This window comes from Sinohyriopsis cumingii, chromosome 4, assembly GCF_028554795.1.
Source record: "Sinohyriopsis cumingii isolate HCF-2022 chromosome 4, ASM2855479v2, whole genome shotgun sequence".
Lineage (NCBI taxonomy): Eukaryota > Metazoa > Mollusca > Bivalvia > Unionida > Unionidae > Sinohyriopsis > Sinohyriopsis cumingii.
In genome coordinates this window covers 93,832,549-93,854,806 of record NC_142964.1, presented here as the reverse complement: position 1 = coordinate 93,854,806, position 22,258 = coordinate 93,832,549, and the positions used below count along the sequence as shown (strand labels likewise).

The 22,258-nt window shown below is 35.3% G+C and overlaps 1 long non-coding RNA gene across 1 annotated transcript; it reads right to left on the bottom strand.

The window, feature by feature from the left end:
* Positions 1-6,554: 6,554 nt before the first annotated feature.
* On the bottom strand, positions 6,555-10,684 carry LOC149801691 (uncharacterized). The gene is made up of 3 exons (XR_016420471.1): positions 10,608-10,684; positions 10,082-10,155; positions 6,555-6,630 (listed from the first exon to the last, which is right to left on the bottom strand). It is a non-coding gene; the product is annotated as an uncharacterized LOC149801691 (long non-coding RNA).
* Between the last annotated feature and the right edge of the window lie 11,574 nt (positions 10,685-22,258).

Below are 22,258 nucleotides of genomic sequence, written 5' to 3'. Positions count from 1 at the left end.
TTACCAAAATCAGGTTTTCCAGTTTTGAGAGCATTAAAGGGAGAAACCTCTTACTCTGCATCATGTCTTATTAAAAGTGTACCTTAATAAAATAACAGACACGCAAATACTGATGAGACTATCGAAGTAATGCAGTCGATTTTTTTCTGTAAGTTTTACCAGTTTTCAGTAAGGTGTAACAAAATATAAACTGCTAATTGTAAAGATGGAAAACATTTAAAAGTTCAGTGTTTGAAACACGCAGCGACAGTAAACATTATGTTCAACTGAAACATTTGTAAAATGCACACAGACCTTATTTACTACTTGTACAATTGCATAAACTTCAGTTCAGAACCCTATGCAGCTCAACAACTTGTTGCTATCTCTCAGCCTAACGGAATTCTTGAAATTGTTTTGCATTTCACAAGACAATGGCAATCGTATTCCCCCCACAAGACATACTCATATTGACACATGATGTCCAATGAATATAACTGTGTTCCTTTCTGCTATTATTCACAAGAATTCTGAATATTCCTGTTTCATCTTCATGCTGCTTATTAAAGCTTTTTAAAGGCTTATTTTCCTTTTTCTCTTCAACATGTACCACTTGCTGGACACCATTATTTAAAAATTCTATGATTAATAGTTTGATGATGCTGATGCTTTGGAGGAAAAAATATGTGCAGTTTAAAGCACCTGTAATACTGTCATAAAGTTAGTCCGGTTTTCTTACTAACTCCACTGATTCTAATATGAAAACTCGGTCCAAATCAAACATGGATGAACTGATTATCCAGATTTTTCAGAAACAAGAATTTTTCCATAGTTTATTATTTTATTCCATAAGTCCGTATTTTAAGGGTCATTTTGGTAGGACTTGTGGCAAAATTGTAAGGGTTAGAAGGTTTGAAACAGCATATGCATAAAATGGAGTGTGTGTTTGTGTGTCTTGGATTTTTAACCTAGCTATGATGTCTGAGTGTGACAGTTTATAGTGATGTCTAGCACTGGGGCATCATTATTCTGACATAAGGCTGACGAGTCCTAACACTAACATCTTAATGCTGAGCACCATGTGAGGCAGCTGTAGTACCATTTTTATAAGTCTTTGGTATCACTTTGCTGGGGTTCAAACCTACAACCTCCTGCATAATTTAAAATTTTGATTCTTAAAAATGTACAGATATAACCAACTGTGATGATGTCAGTTCATAAATGGTAGGTCTTTATCTCTGCCCTGACTATAACAATATCTTAAATTGCAATGGCTTAAAATTGTTCAGTGTAAAGAGGCTGATCAGAAATTATCATATGAAAGGGCTTTTGACTGGAAATTTATTGGTGACTTAAATGTAATTTTCAAATCCATTAATGACATTTATTTCCAATGCATTCCATTTGTTTATTATTCATCATTCTGCGTATTGCACTGGGATTGTTTTCTTCAAAATACATTTGGATTAATTCAGCATTCTACTGATATTCAATCTTCATTTGCTATGCATTCTCTTATTTTTGTTTCGCTTGTAAAATTTTAAGTTTCAGAGTCTGTATTACAATCTGGCATTTCTTCTGTAGAGAAGCTAAAGATGGTAATGTTTGAATAACCAAAAAAAGACATATACATCAATCAAATACACACAGTGGGAAAACTCAAAGATCCAAAGTTTAGTTCTTCAAAAACCTGTTCAGTAGTCTCTCTGAGGTTTTAAAATAGATTCTATTTTTGTAGTGTCTTTTTCTTAACTTACTATTATACCTGAAACATGTTCTGAATGTTATTATGAAGTAAGATTTAATGAACCAGTCTCTGAGTATAAAAATGGCAACTGATTGCCAATGTAAAACTCAGTGAGAATTTCACGAAGTCGAATGATGCTAAGTCATACTAAATTAAGCATTTAGAAGCTCTTACATTAAGAATAGAAAATGGTAACTTATGTACTTAAGGTATGTGTACTGTATTATTCAAACATAACCATTTATTGTATGCTCATTGTTTTCTCCGTTAACTTTACATTGTATGAATCGTGTAATATTACCCAATATTGAACTTGCATGCAAATATAGAGATTGCATTCATATGCATGAAGGAACTACTTTCTATTGTAAACAAACAATGGACGCAGATGCCAGCATTTTTGATTTGTAAACAAATCATGTACACTCACATAGTAGGCGCTTTACGTTGTGGTTGTTTAACTTTGTTTCTGAATGAAGTAAAGCAGATGTTTTCGTGGACTGCCACATACTAGCTGCTATGGCACATTCCGTTGTAACTTTTTTGATAAAATGTTTCGGATTTAGGCTAGCTATACAAATGATGCAAGAAAGGATCCTTACAAATAACATACAAGTGACAAGGCATATACTGTCTTCTTTAGCTGGTGAGAAAAACGGCAAAAAAAAATATATTTACAGTTTTGCATCCTGAATTTTCTCAAAATGTACTTAGTTCTGCAAATCTGAATTACATGAGCCATGTAATAGGTTTCCAAGCTTGATTACACATTTCGAAATTGTAATTTTCGAGCATAAGTGCAATTACATCCTCCTTACTGCACTCAAAATGAAATAGGCATTAAATTTCATGGTGTCTTATTGATAATTGCAATTGAAAGACTTCATATTTTCCCGATATTATTATTTCAAACATTTAATGACAGAAACAGAAACATATTTGCAGATATAAACACGCATCTCCCTCGCTTCTTCAACCCAATATATTTCATGTGGAATTGTCACATATAAATCCAGTCCATTATCACAAACTTTTGTTGAATCGAGAAAAATACCAAAAACTATTCATTCCAGATCCAATGGAAAAGTTGCTGCAATACGCTTTCATTCACAATATGACTCCAAATTTCAATTTTAACTAGACATGCCATTTTTTCCGAAAGTCATGTCGAACGCATGATTAAGTTCAAATTTATCTGGGCGGAGTTATGTGCACGGTAATAATGTTGTGTAATGATGAATATGTGCTTGTGTATGTAGTTTGGAATATGGCATACATTCAGTTACTTAGTTTCTTGTAGTGTATGTTTTTATATAATTAAGCATTAGGTAGAATTAAAAAAATGAGCATATAATATAAAGGTTACTGCATTTGTATGAGAAAATATGAACTCGTTTGTCGGATGGATATACTGCACTCACACGGTCGTGCAGTATTTCCATTTGAAAAACTCGTTCATATTTTCCTATACAAATGCAGTAACCTATATATACATGAACTTATTGCAGATAAATAGGAAGTCTGTACTATCCTTGGGCATAAAACATATTAAGAGCTATGAAGTTGTTCACTCTGCTGCATGATGTACTTGTAATATAATAGAAAATCTATGTACTTTATCAATGAATTGGAGATCTTTTAAACCAATCACACTTGTCTTGGTAACATCTGGTGTTGTGAAGTATGTATGCATCGATGTTGTAAATTCAAAACTGGATTCGTCTGAAAAGTAAAAATATTTTCACATGTTTCACTTCTTATAATGTAAATAACTACAAAAGCATTACCTACTGAACCAGAAACAATGTTATGAATTTACGGGTGACTGAAAGCAACTATTAATTTGTAATATTTGTGAGCTGCCTAAAAGTTATTTAACACTAAGTCAACACCTTTGACCTGAAAACCAAACTATCAACTTGTTCATTGGAACACAACTAAACACAAAGTCTGGTAAAAATTCACTTGTATGTGTTCTACAAGTCACTGTGTTCAAAAATGCTCACTGATGTACAAAAATGCAAGCAATTACCTCTGACTTGACTTAAAGATGGATTAGGTCTGGTTTTCTTAATAATGACACTCAAATTCTGACTCATACACTTAATTTTAACCTTCTGGTCCCAGTGGGTGGCTATGACCTGAGTGACAATGTGTGCTGTCTTTATATGCTGGCAAGAAAATTTCTGTGCAATCTCTGTGTCTGGAAACATAATCTGAACCAGTATAGTAAAATGATCTGCAATGAGGAATGGTCAATTGTGCATGCTACAAAATTTGCAAATAACATGTCCACTAGTGCCACTTCATCCACCTTGATACAGTCGCAAATAAAGTTTTGAGTTTGTTACAGAAGAATCATTGCTCATATACGACGGCATCTGCATATGAATGGTAATATAATTTCTTCCTCCATAAGCTATCTCAAAATCCACTTTGCATGAAACATACAATGCAAACTCAGGACCTTTGCACTCACAAGTACAAACTCAAATTCTGATTTCCACACATTGCTGGACTTGCAATATTTCTTAAATGGTGGTTTTTAGCATTGGGACAGGGTGCGTGTTTCAGCATTTTGACACCAGTGCATTAGCCAACATGGTGCGTCTTGGACAAGGCACTTTACTCGAATTACCTATGCAACAGAGAACCTACTTGTATTGCTAAGCTGTTACAAACCAAACCAAGCCATTTTTGTTTAGGACCAGCTCATATCATGAGAAGTCTTTTAATGAAAACATGTTACTACAGCCATCCATTCAGGTGAAGTAGCTACAACAAGATTTTCAAGATGGTCACCATGACCATCAAACTGGAGGTTTGTTCATTAAACAGACATCATACAAAATATTTTAATGAAAACATCATGTCCGCCCGTGAATCTGTTAAGAAAAAGTCATGATTTTCACAATGGCTACCACTGGGTCTAAATTGTAGACCTGACTGGTGCCATTTTTAGTTAGTGACCTAAATATCGTAAGGAGTCTTTCAGTGAAACTCCATGTCACTATCACTATTCGTTATCCATTTTGAAGTAGCTATAAGAAGATGTTCAAGATGGCCACCATGGTGGACATATACGAGGTAATACCATCACCATTTTCATTAGATATAATTATGCAATAAGAAGTCATTTACTGATATGCTGATATAACAGTATGCCCAGGAAGAGCAGCAATGAAAACAAAAATTAAAATGGCCACCATGGCAGCCATAAGGAAGGTTACACTAGCACTATTTTTATTTAGGACCAACTAGACTTCATAAGAAATTAGTGAAAACTCTATGTCAATATGACAATTCAGTAAGATAAGGAGTGAAAAGATTTTCAAAATGGCAACCATGATGACCATATATTATATCTGCAGGGCACCAATCTCGACCAAGCAAACTTCATAAAACGTATTTTAGTGAAAACTCCATGCCAAAATGGTGATATCTGATGATGGTTTGAAGTTGTTTTAAGGTTTTCTGTTTCTAGTAACAGTGGCCATGTTTGATGGTGAATCAGCATTATTTAAGAAAAAAAACTTGAAGGCTTTTATGTCAGGTTCCTTTGTGCCAAATTTGGCTGAAATTGGTTTGGTAGTTTGTGATAGATGAAAATAGGAATTATTGAAGGATGTCAGATGAACAATGCGCAACAGATGAAGGGGCACACCATAAGCTCATTTCGCCTTATGACCAGGTGAGCAAACAATGGAGTTGCCATGACAAAACCCAGAAAGGCACAGACAGGTGTATCTGACAATGTTAGAGACAAACTGCATCAGAATATATTATATACTTGTCCCCTAATGTAAAATATGTGTAAACAGATGGTTTGATGGTAAAGTGGATTACTAGAGGGCTCCATTATTCTGAATCAGGGTCTGAAATATATACCTAATGTCATTCTTGACCCCATGCCCATCCTGAGGTAGGAGTGTTGCCAGCAGGGACTGTATATAAAAGGATTATTTATCACAAATGTGATGTGAATCAGGCAAGAAGTTACTGTGCAACAAGTACTGGAAAGAACATGAAGCCACATACATGTATTTGTTTGAAACTTCAAAAACCTGAAGTATCTGAAAATTGCAAAATTGTTGGTGAACAACCCATCTAGTTGTGCAATTTGTATATACTGAAACCTGGAGCTTCAAGAAGGCACCAATGGGTCCAAATTAAGACCTGATTGATGCCATTTTCAGTTAGTGTCCTAAATATTATAAAGAGTCTTTAATAAAGAACACCTGTACATAGTGGACATTAATTACCCCGTACTTAAAGAACAAGAAACTGACCACCTGTCCATAAAACATTACCCATCAATAAATTTCAAAATAAATTACCTGTCCATAAATGACAACATTAATGAACCCTTGTCCATAAATGACAACATTATTAACCATGTCAATAAATGACAACAGTAATGATCCCTTATTCATAAAGGACAACATTAATGACTGCCAGGTCCATAAAGGACAGCAGTAATGACTTCTTGGCTATAAAAGACAACATTAATGACATTTTGTCCATAAACGGCAACAGAAATGATACTCAGTTAATAAATGATAACATGAATGATGCTTGTCCCTAAAGGACAACATCATTGACACCCTGTAAATAGTAATGACCGTTATAGATAAAAAATTGACAAGTCAGTGGCAATACAGGGTAACATTAATGACCCCTTTCCATGAAGGTGACCCTTACCCATAAAGGACAAATTTAATGACCCTTGTCCATAAAGGTGACCCCTGTCCATAAAGAACAAAATATCTCGTCTCATAAGTGTAAATTACAGATGGGTTCCAGTTTATTAATTTATAAATCAAGACATCTCACCCCTGTTCAGCACCTTCAGATTAAGTTCCAGTGATGTCTTCCACAAGCATACTGTATACAATAGCTTGAACCTGTTGAAGAATACAATACAAATTTAATTGTTTACATTATGTAATTGTTAAATTTTCTTGTAAAGCTGGTAACATTTTGTTACATTTGTTTCATTTTCACATCAGCTTTTCTCTAATGCATGAGACCAAACGCATTCTGGAAATATCTATGTGACTGAATGTTCAATCTGCATATTCAGCTGCTGAATGTACTGGTCATGTCCTGCCAATGGTCACTCATGATATGAGTTTATACAATAAATTATCATTATTATTATTATTATTATTATTATTATTATTATCAATATTATTATTATTATTATTATTATTATTATTATTATTATTATTATTATTATACCAAGGGTCACACTGCCAGGTGAAGTGGGGGACTTGGTTGCCTAAAAAATGTAAACTTCACCTTCTTCTGTTAGGAAAGTGAAAACAACTTCATCCTGTGATGTTTTAGAGGAACAATGAATGACTATCCTTTCTGAGATGCTCCCTTGCCTCATCCAAGTTAGTTCTAGTAATATCTTTTAGCTCAAGGTGAAATGTAGGCTTCAAGCCATCAAATAGTTGGTGTTGATATCAATTGTGCCATCAAACTCTAGCATATTCTCAGGCATGTGTTTTCATAGCTGATTGACTATTCATCTTTTCCAGAGTAAGTTAGCAGCTATTATTTGCCCAATTTCTGCTGGTTATCCTTTGATGATACAAACATACAAACTTGTGTTTTAAAACTTAAACTTATGTAAAAAGCGATCTGTGTATAAAGAACAGAATCAGTAACACAGATATTTTAGCTGCCGTGCGTTCATTATTTTCTTCATTAAAATAAGTTTGGAACTGTAAGTAATCCTGTCATGGGAAAATAATGACAGACATTACTAAATCTGGGAAATACCTGTTTATTAGACTGTCTCTTTTCGTAAACCATTTGGCAAATATATTCTGGAAAATACACCATTCATAGAAAGCAGAGTCTAAGTATTCTGTTATTGAAGATTGTGAGTACTTACACTAAGAAAACCCCTCTCTCTAAAAATGGATGCACTTACATGTTGACTGTTGATTCGTTTGAAAAAGGGTTACTTCATTCATATACTGATTTTAATGCTTCATTGGTTTGTCTATGAACAGTTACGGTAAAGTTTTATCAGCAACAAAGAAACTGAGACAAACAGTATGATCTGAAAGACGTGTGCGATTGCTTTCAAGTCCATGGCACAGGGCTTGTTTCACACAAGTTTAGAAATCTTTTAAAATGCCATTTCATAGTGAACTTTTAGAAAGTAAAGAAAAATTCTTGATAAAATGTGGTTGATTAAGCATCTTGTACAAACTTGTAATTATAATACTGTAATCTAGTTACTCAGTTAAAATTCATTAGAATGTAGAGCTTCATTTGTTTTCTTTTTAAGCTATATTGCCAAAAGATACTGCATATGAATATGATAATTTTAAATGTGCACCAAATGTATATAATATAGATAGAACTCAGAAATATTTTATCTTGAAAAAAATATTATTGCTTAAGACAAATGTTAATGCAAATATGCATACTGGAAAATAGAGGGTATAATTGAAATAACAGAAACACACACACACACACACACACACACACACACACGCACTCACACATACACACATAATATTGCATGTCTTCCTTTGCTCCCATTTCTCTCTGTTCAGATCTCACTTTTCCCTGTTCTGCCCAAAAGGAGAAGTCACTTCTCCCTAAAATTCCAGTCTAGATTGACCCCTGTTATACAGTTAAAATTGTGATTTCTTATGAATAATAAAACAATAACTATCTGATTAGCTTTTATGTATTTGCATGAGAGGGTCTGATCAACTTATCAATCATGGAAATACACCTTTTTCTGACGAGATCTGAAAGATGATCTATCAGAAATGGGAGATTATGAGTTCGGCTATAAGGTTGGTAATAGTGCTTTGGCATGTGTAACTTTATCCACATTTGATACCGATTCTGCAAACTTAGATTTCAGTGATGCCATACTTGTTGCCATGATTAATATGCTTTTATGAGATAGGGTTTCTGCATGATTCACGATGTCAAACTTGCCACCATTAAAGACTATAAAATCAGCTTGACAGGCATGCACATTCATGTCTCTTTAACTTTATCGCAACCAATGAAATTCCCCATTCCATGTATCAATGAATTTTGTGTGATATCTTTGTTGCTTGGATTTTGATGTTCTAGCATTGGCATGCTTAGACATCTCAACAAACTTTAAAGTCAGACCTACCTAATTTATTTCTCTCGAGCTCTTGATTGATCCAACCATAAATAATTAACATCTTTAACCATGTCCACATTAATTTTGGTTATACATAGTATAGGTTTTAATCCATCTTGACAGCTTTAAATACCAGAGCAGAACATACCTTGCGGTAAGATTCAAAGTATTGATTATTATTATTTTATATGATCAAGCAATTAATAACCTGACCATAATCCATTAATGTGATTAATCCTTTGGGAATTACTTTGGCTCATATATGAGTATAATCCACCTCAGCAAACTTAAATAAAGCCAGCCAATCTTACAGACAAATTAGTATAATCCACCTCAGCAAACTTAAATAAAGCCAGCCAATCTTACATACATAACCAATGGATCAAATTAAGAACAGGGCTTAAACCAGGTCCAAGTTTCATGTAAATGTACTATGCTGGACCCAAAATGTGAAAAAGTAATGTTTTCACAGATAATTCTGCACATGCAGAAGTTTTCAGTGAGTGATGAGAGGGACAGGAGACACCCCTAATCTCAGGAGAAAACACCTTACATGGAGGAGGTTCACATGTAAGACAAATGCTCTCTCTATAAGTGAACAATTTTGTTGAATATTACTTTTTGTCCTAATTTCCCTTATGGGACAGAGAAACTTTATCATGGCAACAAAATAACTGGAGAACAGCAAACTGAAAATAAGAGACTAATATTTTAAAGTCTAACAATAATAATCATAATAATAATAATAATAATAATAATAATAACAACGAAGTTTTCTATCCCTTTTTCTTGGATCAAATTTAGAATAGAGCATCCACCCCAAGGAAACGATAAAACTGAAGTGGATATGCCACTGTACTCATCACTTGTTTCTTGCATAATGAGGCACTCTCTTACTAAAAGGTCCTTTGTTACAACATGGCTCCTGTTACAAGGCATGTAAGGTAATGGATTCCATTTCATTCAGTGATAGTAAAAGTATATTTGTCATAAACTTGATGACAAGGTGGTCTCATTGTAAGTTACATATTCTTTGTTATAATGAGGTGGTACTCCAACTGTCAATCTACCAACAAATTAAGTCTTGCAGATCTCAAGCAAAAATCTGATTTTTTCTGATTCTATTTCCTTCGATATTACTGAGTCAATTACTAATATCAGAAATGTTATGAAACAAAGAATAAAATGAACTGATTCCATACTTTTTATCCCATAACTCTCTTGTTCTTTTGTCATCTTCAAGACTAAAAACAGCAGTAACATTGCCTCTGGAGTCCTAAAAGAAGAAATAAAATGTAACTTCTTGACATCTAGTTAAATTCTCTACTCCAAAGTTCGTCATTTCCAGACTAATATTAAAAAGTTCACTAAATTATCTTCTAACTGTCCTTTACATTTTTACACAAAAACAATAGAGACATGTGATCAGCTTCCGTGTCAATGGTTTCATAAAATGTAACATTGGAATTAATAGTTGTGAATGACTTGATACACCATATATGTCTGCTTATAAGTCAAGCCCAACTTTAAGCAACATATACCTTGATCTCTCATTGCATAATGTGCTGGCCGATTAGGGTCAATTTTGTTTGTGGTGCCAATTACTCCTAACAAACAGAAGAAACCTGGATATGTTGGTGCATAATTCAATGGCATATCTGGATCTGTGGAGTCTGCAGTTTGACTTGACTTATAAATGAATATATACAGTATCGATGTTAAATATACCTGCATTGGGGTAGACACAAGCTTCCATTTTCTAATCCTTGCAAAGCCATGCTGAGGACCCAGACTCCATGGCCCAAACTGAGCTGGAAACATAAGTCACTAAATCAGAGATAAAAAATGCGAAAACTTCCATGTGTGTGTGTGTGTGTGTGTTTATGTACATTTGTAAAAGGCATGAAACGTGGACACACCAACATACTGGGGAAACGTTTGAAAATGAAGATATCCCCATTTTGTAATATTGGCTAAAATGGACTGCCACGATCTTACTTAGTGGTAGAAACCTTGAAATAAGTATATCTGAGCATGTCCCGATATGGTTGGTATTTTTTCACATTATACTATACACACAAATACACATGTCCCAAAACCTCAATGTAACTTAAATGTGCAAAGTTTGCTGAAATACAAATAATGTAAAACAAAACATTCATATAAACTTTGATCCAGTTTTGTAGGTTTTATATGTGTGCATGTTGAATTCAGGGTCTTGACTATATGACACATCTCAATCTTTCACCCTTAACGTCTTCCCTGACTACATTCCACTTGACCAAGAAAAATCATCTGATGTGAAGATCTAATGGTCCCTTAGCTGTCTGTAGGTGAATGTAAAGGTTTAAGTGGAGTCAGTTTCTAATACCTGAACTAGCACTTTGCTTTTTGCCATCCACACATCAAAAACTTCCAAAGGTTAGAGGTCATTCTGTGTAAACAGTCTCCATTTAAACTACCGGTAGATTAGTGTTAGTAAAACACAAATGCACCCACTGCAGACCAAAAATATCTAAACTCACAGAAAGCAAATACCAGAAACATTGGACGAATTTCTACAATGGCATGAATATCTAATCAGACCATCTATTTATCCATAAAGATGTGCATACCAAATTTCACTTGTCAAACATATCTACTTTTTTTTAAATTGTGCCAACAGGTATTTTCTAAGGTCCATAAAGATATAAAAATGTGTAAAACAAGAGCACCATGAATGACACATTATACACCCACCCATTGTTTTAGTCTTCTATGTAGGCACTATAAAGGCATGGTTGAGCTCTGTAGAGTATTGATGACAATTTCTCAATGACCTGGACTTATGGTTAAGGTATGCAGTCTTTAGCTTTACTAACTGTGAAAAAAACATCATTTTCTTATTAGACTTACCATGACCATGACCTCTGACTTCTAGATCCCAGAATCAATAAGTTTCTCTATTGCCCTAAGTGCATGTCATCCAAAAAGTTAGTTCAGGGAACATTTTGTGGAAACGTATTTTGTTATCTTCAGTCACCATGACCTTGAGCTTTGACATTTTGACTCCAAGTAAAAGGTAAAATCCATAGAGTGACCAGATTTAAAAGCTTGTAAAATTTTAATTTTCTTTCTAGAAGTTATATCCTGAAAGTAAGCTTACATTAGGAGACACTACCAAGTGAAATAAACAGTGATAATTGTTACATGAAAAGTGGCACCAATGCCATAAAGCTAAGAATGTTAACTCTAAGTCTTTACTAAAATGAATCTGAGTTTTCTACTCAGGGTTGCTAATCAAATCCTGATTAAAGTACTCTGTTTACTAAGCCAAATGACCAACTGGATAATAAAATACTTTGAGATTTTAAAGCAACTTTACTTATTAAGATTTAACCACATTTGACCTTTAAGTTTCAATTATAATATTTTTCTGTAGTTAAGCATTACCATATTAAACGAGAGTAACACAAAGGGTGCAATGATCTGCTGTCCTAAAAGAATTTTCAAGAATTAAAGATAAGACTATTTCTCCTCTTTAACTGCTGAGTGTTAAAATCATCTCTGACTTTCGTTTGTGATATTTTCAAAAAATTAGCTGCTGTAGCAGGCATATTGGATATGAGATCAATACCAGTTTAATTTAGGTCAAACTAGACATCCTTAGAAGAAAGTTGGTGAAAACCACATGCAGATATGATTATCCATTCAGAAGTAATGATAACAAAATTGTCAAGATGGCCATTATCACTGCCTTATTTGATTTAACATTGGCGTAGTTTGCATTCACGACCAATGTGATATTACAAGAAGTGAAAACAATGTTAACATATAAAAATCAACTCTCGAGGAATAGCAATAATACGATTTTCAAGATGGCCACCATGATGTTGATATAAGTTTCCATTTAGATACAGTAACAATAACACAACTTCCAAGATGGCTGCCATGGGTTTCAAATCAGCACATTTTTTGACTTTCCATTTAGGGGGCGCTCACCAGATGATATGTACTTTTGAGAGAGTGACGTATGTAATGTGAAGTATTTCGCATTTAAAACATGCACAATGGAGTGAATGTTGGCATACCTCTATGCTACATTTATGTAATGTGGATGATATTTCTTTTGGATATTGTACTTTTTGGAAATTTTACATGATTTAAGCACACTGCTAACTAAAATTACTGTTCCCTTGTGTTAAGAAGTCAGCCTGAATTAGTCTAAAGTACACTATGCATAACAGCTATTAAAATAGGGAAAATGAATTATGCCAGACTAGACAATACCAGCTTCTGAAAGTGCAATAAATAAGTTACCAAGTATATAAAATGTTAAAAAAGTTATCGGCTCTTTTTGTATACAATTTACCTCTGAAGTTCAGGAGGTGAAAATGACCAAGCAGAGCTAGCACTTTTTTGAAAGGTGCATATCTGAAGTAAGGCCAAGCTGTATAGTCTATAACCCATAGAACACCCATCAATCATGAACCAAAATAAAGGGAATGAAAGGTTATTTGCATTGTATCTAAGATATACAAGGTCTATTTTAAATAGCCAGTATAACCAGTGAGGAAAGCAGGGAAAATTATTTTTCTTTAAAATCCTAACCCTATGCAAAATACGAAACTGTAGAGCGTCATCTTATCAGCAATAACAATATTTTCAAGATGGCTGTCATGGAAGATAATATATAGCATGTCAGACCAGTACCATATAGGATCAACAAGACAGAATAAGATGTATTCTGACGAAAACTCCATGATGAAATTACTTTGCATTTAGGATGGGTAGTAATAGCAAGATTTTTAAGATGGTGGCCATATTAGGTGTCAGATCAGCACCATTTTCAATTTAGGAACAACTACAGTTTTTACCGTATGTTTTCGGAAACCGTTTTTTGGGGAAAATATAATATTTAAATGCCTTGTAAGTTTTCGGACATTGCTCTGCAATAATTTTTTCTACAATTTATGTTTTCGGACACAATCTAGGAAGATCTGCTGCTTCGTTTTATTGTAAAATTCACAGCGAGTTTACCATTAATTTAACTGATAGAAAATTGCTTCATTTTATATCCAATTATTTATTGTGATCATGAACTTCCATGAACTAATATAAAGTAATTATTTGTTGCAGTCCGAAAACATACGGCAACTACGGTAAACATCATAAGAAATCCTATGGTATAGACCCCATATCAATATGACTTCTATTCAGGAGGAATATCACTAACAAGATTTTTAAGAAGGATGCCATGGTGGCCATATTGAAAATCAGATTGGTACCATTTTCATTTAAGACTAGCTAGCCATCATAAAAAAGTCTTTTAGCAAAAACCTATGTTGATTAGACCATCCAATCAGGAAGATTAGTAATACAAATATTTTCAATATGGCCAATGTTGCAGTCAAATGGCTATTCGAGCAGTACCCATTTCCTGTAGGACCGACTTGACCCTGAGAAGAATAAGTTTGCAAAGTTTCATGACAATCTGCAAAGTAATTTAGGCAGAACAGTGATAACAAACTTGAGCAAACTGATGGTTGATGGAAGACAGGCCATCCCAAAAACTTCTAGTTTATGACCAGTGGAGCTATAAAACACAGATTAAATCAATTAAACTGTTATTTACATGTCAATTTGGTGGGTGTACAGAAATTGTGCAGATAAATGTATCTTCTGCATACTGTTTACAAACAAATCCTCTGCTGAGACTTCTCTGGGAAAGATGTACATCAATCTTAGTAAGGGAGTTAACTCTGGTGAATAACAATTGAAAACTCAGATTAATAATTTGTAAAGAAATTTATTAAAAAATTGTGAATTCTACATCCAATGTGTTTAAAAAAAACAAGTGCTATTTTTAATATAAAACAACTACGACTGAAAATATCAAGGGATGTGTGGGAGTTGAGAGCACGGGCCCTAATTCACTTAACTGGTCATTTTGAATACACACTCAAACTCAAATTTACAAGGAAATACAAGAACTTTAAAAGTAACACAAAATTTAGAGACAGATGCATATTAAATGTTTATTGTTTATTCCGTAACAGTTAACAACTATAAGACTTAATATCAATGACAGTTCTGAACTTGAATTTGAAGAGCTTTTTTAATATGGAGCCTTGACTGCTAATCCAGAACTGTTATTCATAACGCCCTGTTTGATACAGGAATGGCATAGTCTCTGAACATTTTTAAGGACTCCGTGTCTGAAAACTTTCTCTCAAATTTGATCCAGTAAATTTCAAGACATTTTTGAGAAGTCATTTAAAGTTTTTGTTCTTCTGTTTTTGATAAGGATAGTCATAACTGAGGAACATTATTAGAACAGTTCTGAAAGCCATATTTGCCACATTATTTTCTGTCAAGTTTAGTGAAATTCTGTTGAGTTGTTTTGTTTAAAAGATTTTTCTATTTTTTATTAAAACTGGCCATATTTGATGGCATCATTTGAATACAATTGAAAGCCTGTCAAATATGGTCAATTGATGTTTAGCAGTTTCTGAGAAGGAGTCATTGAAAAGGTTTTTCTATATTTCGTAATGGTAGTCACAACTAATGGTAGATCAGCATCATTTGTGAAAATTTGAAAACCATTATGGCAGGACACTTTCAATTGAATTAGGTCAAATAGTACTTCATGAGATGTCAAGAGGCTTTTCTATTTTTAATAATGATGGCTATATCTTACTGTGGATAGGGATGATTTGAACAGATTTTAAAGATTTTCATGCCAGTGTAAAATATTTTGGTCAAATTCTTTTGAGCAGTTTTGAGGACAAGTTTCTTCAAGGTAATTATATTTTTAGACATGGGACACCATATTGGATGATTGATCTTAGTCATCTAAATAAATCTGAATGGCCTTGATGCCAAAATGATTTCTCTAAAATAATGTGTAAATCTGTTAGATGGATTTTGAGAAAAAAAACTGCAAATAGCATATGTGAACAGATAATGGACAACATATGTCATGTGGAGGACAATGCCAGAAGATTATTTGGCCTTGCATGAAATATATTGTACATATCAATGTAACATTTTGATATAAGCCATAGAAATATGGATATATGGTCAGACATACATTTGTACTGACACATGTTTTGCAGGTAAAGTATGCAAAGGATGTCACTGACTTAAACACACTCTAGTATTATTTCTACTCACGAATCACAACGAATATCAACAAATGTTATAAGTAAATGTTACATGTCATATTTGGTGAATAAAGGTCAAAGGTCTGATTTAATTTTATATATCAAAATTTAGCTGAAAATTAAGCACTTATACACACCATCATTTCAATTAATCTTCAGTAATATTAATTAGTCATCTCTTGCCTGCATGCGATAAAACTAAAAAATACCCACCCAAATATGAAACTGAAAACTTTAGACCCTCAGCACTTGAATTTTCTATTGAATTATTGTATATACCCACACATAATTCAGGTACAATTTCAAACTGTATAGAGCCAGATAATCTGCCATCACATAATGTGCCAGCAGATCTGAGTCTATATAAGTTGTTAAGAGTGATCTGCATAAAAAACAATACAGACTCTGACCTACCAGTGCAATATATGACAGATCAGGGTTTGTTGTTTTGCAGTTGAACCAACCATTATCTGAGGATAAATGGTATTTATGAGATATGGGTGTTCCAAAGGCAAAAAAAATGGTGAAACCTTTTGGTGATGATGACTATTATGAATATTACAATTCCTTCACATAAACAATGCTCATAAAAAAAATTATATCAGTTATTGGCACTAGTGCTCTAACAAAGTAAGATGAGCCATTGTGTTAAATAAAAATCAGAATTATAAGACAGTGCGACTGTACGATAACGTGCCCCGCAATAACGCGAATTCTGAGATAACATGGTTGTGGCATGGCTCCCAAAAGTTTGCATATTCATTCGCACATGAAAAAATATTTTTGGTTCAAAGTACGTGAGATAGTGTATAAACTTTTGTAGTATCATTTTGGGGACGAGATCACATATGAATTGGAATATGAAACAATCGTTGTGTGGTTCCTGAAATTTTAAATACATGAGCGTGTATTTCTCTCGTACCGGGACAATTTTTTTTTAAGTATGAGAAATAGTGTGCAAAACATTCATTATCATTTTGGGGAAGAGTTCGCGTATGAATTTGAATATAATATGATCTTTGCATAGCTTCTGAAATTTAACAATTTCACCAGGTTCTTGAAGTGTTATGCGAAAATAATCATTATCGGAAATGTTACTTTTACTGATCCATGAGTAAAGCCAGTAAGTTGTCTTTGTGATTGTCTTCAATTAATTCTGAATACAATCACTGCTCAAAGAATAGCCAACACGTGTTTCATCATTAACAGCATATACAACTTAGCAGCAGACAATGTGGTAGTTGATAAAGATTCTCACAACTTAATAAACATCAAAAAATGAAAGCCGACAACATGTTAGCCGGGCTTGGTGCTGTTATTAGACGCATTCACTTGACCAGTATATAATGTCTGCTTTATTAGCTGGAAACTGAAAGGGTATGAAATTGTACATGTGTTCAGCTTAATTTTGTTTTATAAAAGTGACTTGTGACCATTGCAGGCCTACTGCACTTAGTTCTCGGGTTTTACATGTGTATGGTGTTTGCTTATGAACTCGTTATTAATTTCCTATTTTTTATACAAATATGTTACCATTATGGAAAAGCAAGTTCACAAATGCAAGTTGTTCTCTGCACTTTGAGCAATGATTAGTATAGTAGTTTTCACATGCCCCCTGCGGGTCCGGGGTTGTAGAATTGGCCCGACGTGCCTCGCTACGTGTCGTAAAAGGCGACTAAGTAGAGGCAACCTGTTTGCCGTGGGTTGCGTCCCGTGTCGGGGGAGGAAAGGATCCTGGTAGTTGAGCAGTGGCTTTCCCTGCAATACACTACTTTGGCCTCTACTTCTCTTAGACGGGTGGTCGGGATGGGCCCGGTTCCGACAAATCGGCTGGTTACGCCGAGCCCTAGGAGGTCTTTATTAACTTTCTCACCTTCTTTCTCTCTCTCCTTGTATCTCTCTTGATACCACCGTTGCCCCTATATTCTTTTCCTTTATATTTCCCTTTTCCAAGTCTTAGAAGGCTTCCTAGAAGTCGGTGGTATAACGGGTCAATCGGGGGGAAATTTTACCGACCTTAGAAACTGGCGACTTCAAGGTCAATCAAAGGTAATTTTATCAACTGAGTATGGCATTTGTGTATCCCTGGCACTTGAAAAGTGTCCCCTTGTTGGGCTCCTTGGTGGGTGGGGAGCACGGGTGCTGAATGTTTAATCTAGCCATCATGGATAATTCCAAAAAAAATCAAAATAAAAGATCGAAACCCTTATCAGAGTCTGACGATGAACCATGTAGTGTGGAGTCATTTCCACGCTTCATGGTCATACAGTCAAAGATGCCACGAAACCGCTTGCCGCACTATCTCCATTTGTCATCGAAAAGACTATCACAGGATCGATTGGCACACCCAAAAGTGTTAAAAAGTTGAAATCGGGTTGTCTTCGTATTGAGTGTGAGCGACGAGGTCAATCAGACAATATCAGGAAAATGAAAACGTTCTTTGATATCCGAGTAACCTCATTCGCTCACACCACACTGAATACGTCCAAAGGCGTGATTCGCTGCCGTGACTTGGCTGGAGTCACCGACGCTGACATCATCGAAGGAATGAAAGGTGAAGGTGTCACTGCAGTCCGACGAATACGTATTAAACGTAATAACAATCTGCAGGACACCAACACCATTGTACTCACCTTCAACAGGCCAACTGTACCCAAAGTAGTAAAAGTTGGCTTTTTGCAAGTAAAGGTAGAGATTTACATTCCCAACCCCCTTCGGTGTTATAAATGTCAAAAATACGGCCATCACGAAGACCGTTGCTCCAAGAGCCAAATATGTGGCCGATGCGGAGACAATGCTCATCAGGAATCTGATTGTAGAGCAACTCCGCATTGTGTCAACTGCGGAAAAAAACACCACGCAAATTCCAAGGATTGCGATACCTGGAAACAGGAGAAGGAAATTCAGAGGGTAAAATACACAAATAATATTCCCTATCCAGAAGCCAGAAAAATTGTACAGGCAAAAACAGCCCATCCTGGCCCATCCTTCTCCACTGTAGTGAAGAGCAATCCTAAAACAACGAAGGACGCTCAAACACAAACAGAAGCACCCGATTCAACACCAAATTCAAACACCCCCCATTACCAAGCACAGAAAAACACGGCATCTACTCAGACTACATTTAATAATACCCAACAACCTAAATCACCAAAGAGTAAAAATCTCACGGAAACAGGCAACAAAAGGGGTCAGATGACCCCATCAAACTTTATAACAGGTTTGGAGACATCGAGAGCATGGATGCAGAAGAATCTGCTCCATGCGCCCAAGGGAACTCCAGACCTACAAACAAAAAATTCACCCCCGTACTTCCTCCAGAGAAATAACAAAACAAATTCCCTCTGTGAAAGGTCTAACCTAGCTCCACAATCTTTCATTTAAATTTATAATGAAAAACACTATCATACAATGGAATTGTCGAGGACTTAAAGCAAAATACAATGATATTCTCCAGCTTTTAAACGAACATGATCTTGCGGTACTATGCCTTTAAGAAACATTCTTGAAAGATACGGACAATATCACATTTAAAAACTACTCCCTGTTTAACACCTGCTCTCCAAATGTTGATAGGGCATCAGGAGGAGTTTCTGTTATTGTAAACAACAGAGCTCCTCATAGCTTCATTCATTTAAACACCAATTTACAAGCCATTGCTATAAGCGTCACTCTACATCGAGTGATTACATTTTGCTCTATTTATTTACCACCAAACACTAACCTAGGACCAAACGAACTCGACAATCTTGTTCAACAGCTTCCCGCACCCTTTGTTTTACTCGGGGATTTTAATGCCCATAACATTTTATGGGGATCAAATCATATAAGTGACAGAGGTCACAAAGTTGAAGACTTTATTTATAGACACGATCTGTGTCTATATAATACCAAAAGACCTACATATTTACACCCAGGCACGGGTACATACACAAGCATCGATTTGACAATTTGTTCTCCTTCTCTGCTTTTGGACTATGAATGGAAGGTCGCTGATGACCTTCACAGCAGCGATCACTTCCCAATCTTTCTTGTAAATCTTAACTCTACAGTCGATGAAGTAATTCCACAATGGAATTTAAAGAAGGCCGACTGGGCCAAGTTTGAAACGCTCTGTAAAACTAGGCTGAATGAGGATACAGTTTTCAATGTTGACGACACCATTCAGCATTTTACATCTATTTTAATAGAGATTGCAGAAGAATCCGTTCCCAAGTCCTCGCCATATTGTAAAAGAACCCAAAAACCTTGGGTCACTAAGGAATGTAAGGAAGCCATTAAACTACGCCGAGAAGCATTAAGGAAATTTAATAATCAACCGACGCCCGAAAACTTAAATATATATCGCATTGCCCGGGCCAAAGCTCGCCGCATAATCAAAGAAAGTAAAAGAGCATCATGGAAGAAGTATGTTTCTTCTTTAAACTCTCGTTCCTCTGTTAAAAAAGTTTGGGACACTATACGCAAAATAAACGGAAAGAGAAAGCAAAACCCTCTCCGACATCTGACACTGAACAATAACAACTTTAGTTCAAAACGTGACATTGCAAATATTCTTGCTGACAGTTTCTCGAAAAATTCCTCATCATCTAATTATTCAGAAGCCTTCCGAAAACTTAAAACTCAAAAAGAAAAGTCACGTTTAAAATTCACATCCAACAACTCGGAAAGTTATAATCAATTGTTCTCACTATCGGAGCTTAGGGAGGCTTTAGATAAGGCCCATGATACATCCGCTGGGCCTGACGAGATACATTACTAGTTTCTGAAACACCTTCCAGAATCATCATTAACATCTCTTTGAAACTCTTCAATGATTTATGGATTACTGGTAATGTACCAAAAATCTGGAAAGAAGCAACTGTAATACCAGTCCCCAAACCCGGTAAAGATAGCGAAGACCCCAACAGCTATCGACCAATTGCACTCACAAGCTGTGTGTGCAAAACAATGGAACGAATCATCAACTCTCGGCTTGTCTGGTATCTGGAAACTAACAATTTAATATCTCCTTTCCAAAGTGGCTTTCGATATGGCCGGAGCACCAATGATCATCTGGTTAGACTAGAAACATTCATTCGCGATGCATTTATTAAGAAAGAACATTTAGTAGCGGTTTTCTTTGATTTAGAAAAGGCCTATGACACGACATGGAAGTACGGGATACTAAATGACCTGCACGATCTAGGTCTAAAAGGCCGTCTGCCCTCTTACATATCCAACTTTCTCTCCGACAGAGAATTCAAAGTACGAGTGGGCTCTACCCTCTCAGATCTGCACGAGCAAGAGATGGGTGTGCCCCAGGGCAGTATTTTATCTGTGACGCTCTTTAACATCAAAATTAATAGCATCACCAAGTGTTTGACTCCTGGTGTGGATTGTTCGTTATACGTTGATGATTTTCTAATATGTTATCGGTCAAAGCACATGCATACAATTGAAAGACAACTGCAGCAAAATATAAACAAAATTCAAAATTGGGCCAATGCAAACGGTTTCAAATTCTCGAAATCAAAAACGGTATGCATGCATTTCTCTCAGTTACGAAAACATCACGATGAACCGAACCTCACACTGGATGGAACACCTATTCCAGTTGTTGAGGAAACCAAATTTTTAGGTATAATCTTTGACAGAAAACTGACCTTTATTCCACACCTAAAGAACTTAAGAGCTAAATGCTTAAAAGCACTTAACCTACTTAAAGTAGTAGCGCACACTGACTGGGGTGCTGATAGAAAAGTCATCCTAAATTTATACAGAACGTTTATTCGCTCCAAACTAGACTATGGTTGCGTTGTGTATGGTTCTGCCAGAAAATCGTATCTTAAAATGCTTGATCCAATTCATCATCATGGAATAAGACTGGCTCTGGGAGCATTTAAAACATCCCCGTGTGAAAGCCTTCTAGCTGAGGCGAATGAACCACCGTTATCGCATCGTAGAGAAATGCTTTCCGCACAGTATGCTCTCAAATTAAAATCAAACCCTCTGAATCCTGCTTTTTCGGCTGTTTTTCAACCCAAATACAAAACTTTATACGAAAATAAACCAAACGCCATACCTTCCTTTGGCATTAGAATATCATCCAGCCTTGACACTACAAATATAGATCTTTCAAAAATTCAGAAAACATCCATCTCCGAAACGCCACCCTGGCTAATTAAACAACCAAAAGTACGTTTTACGCTACACGATGGGAAAAAGTCCGAAACAAACCCTTCTATCTTCCAC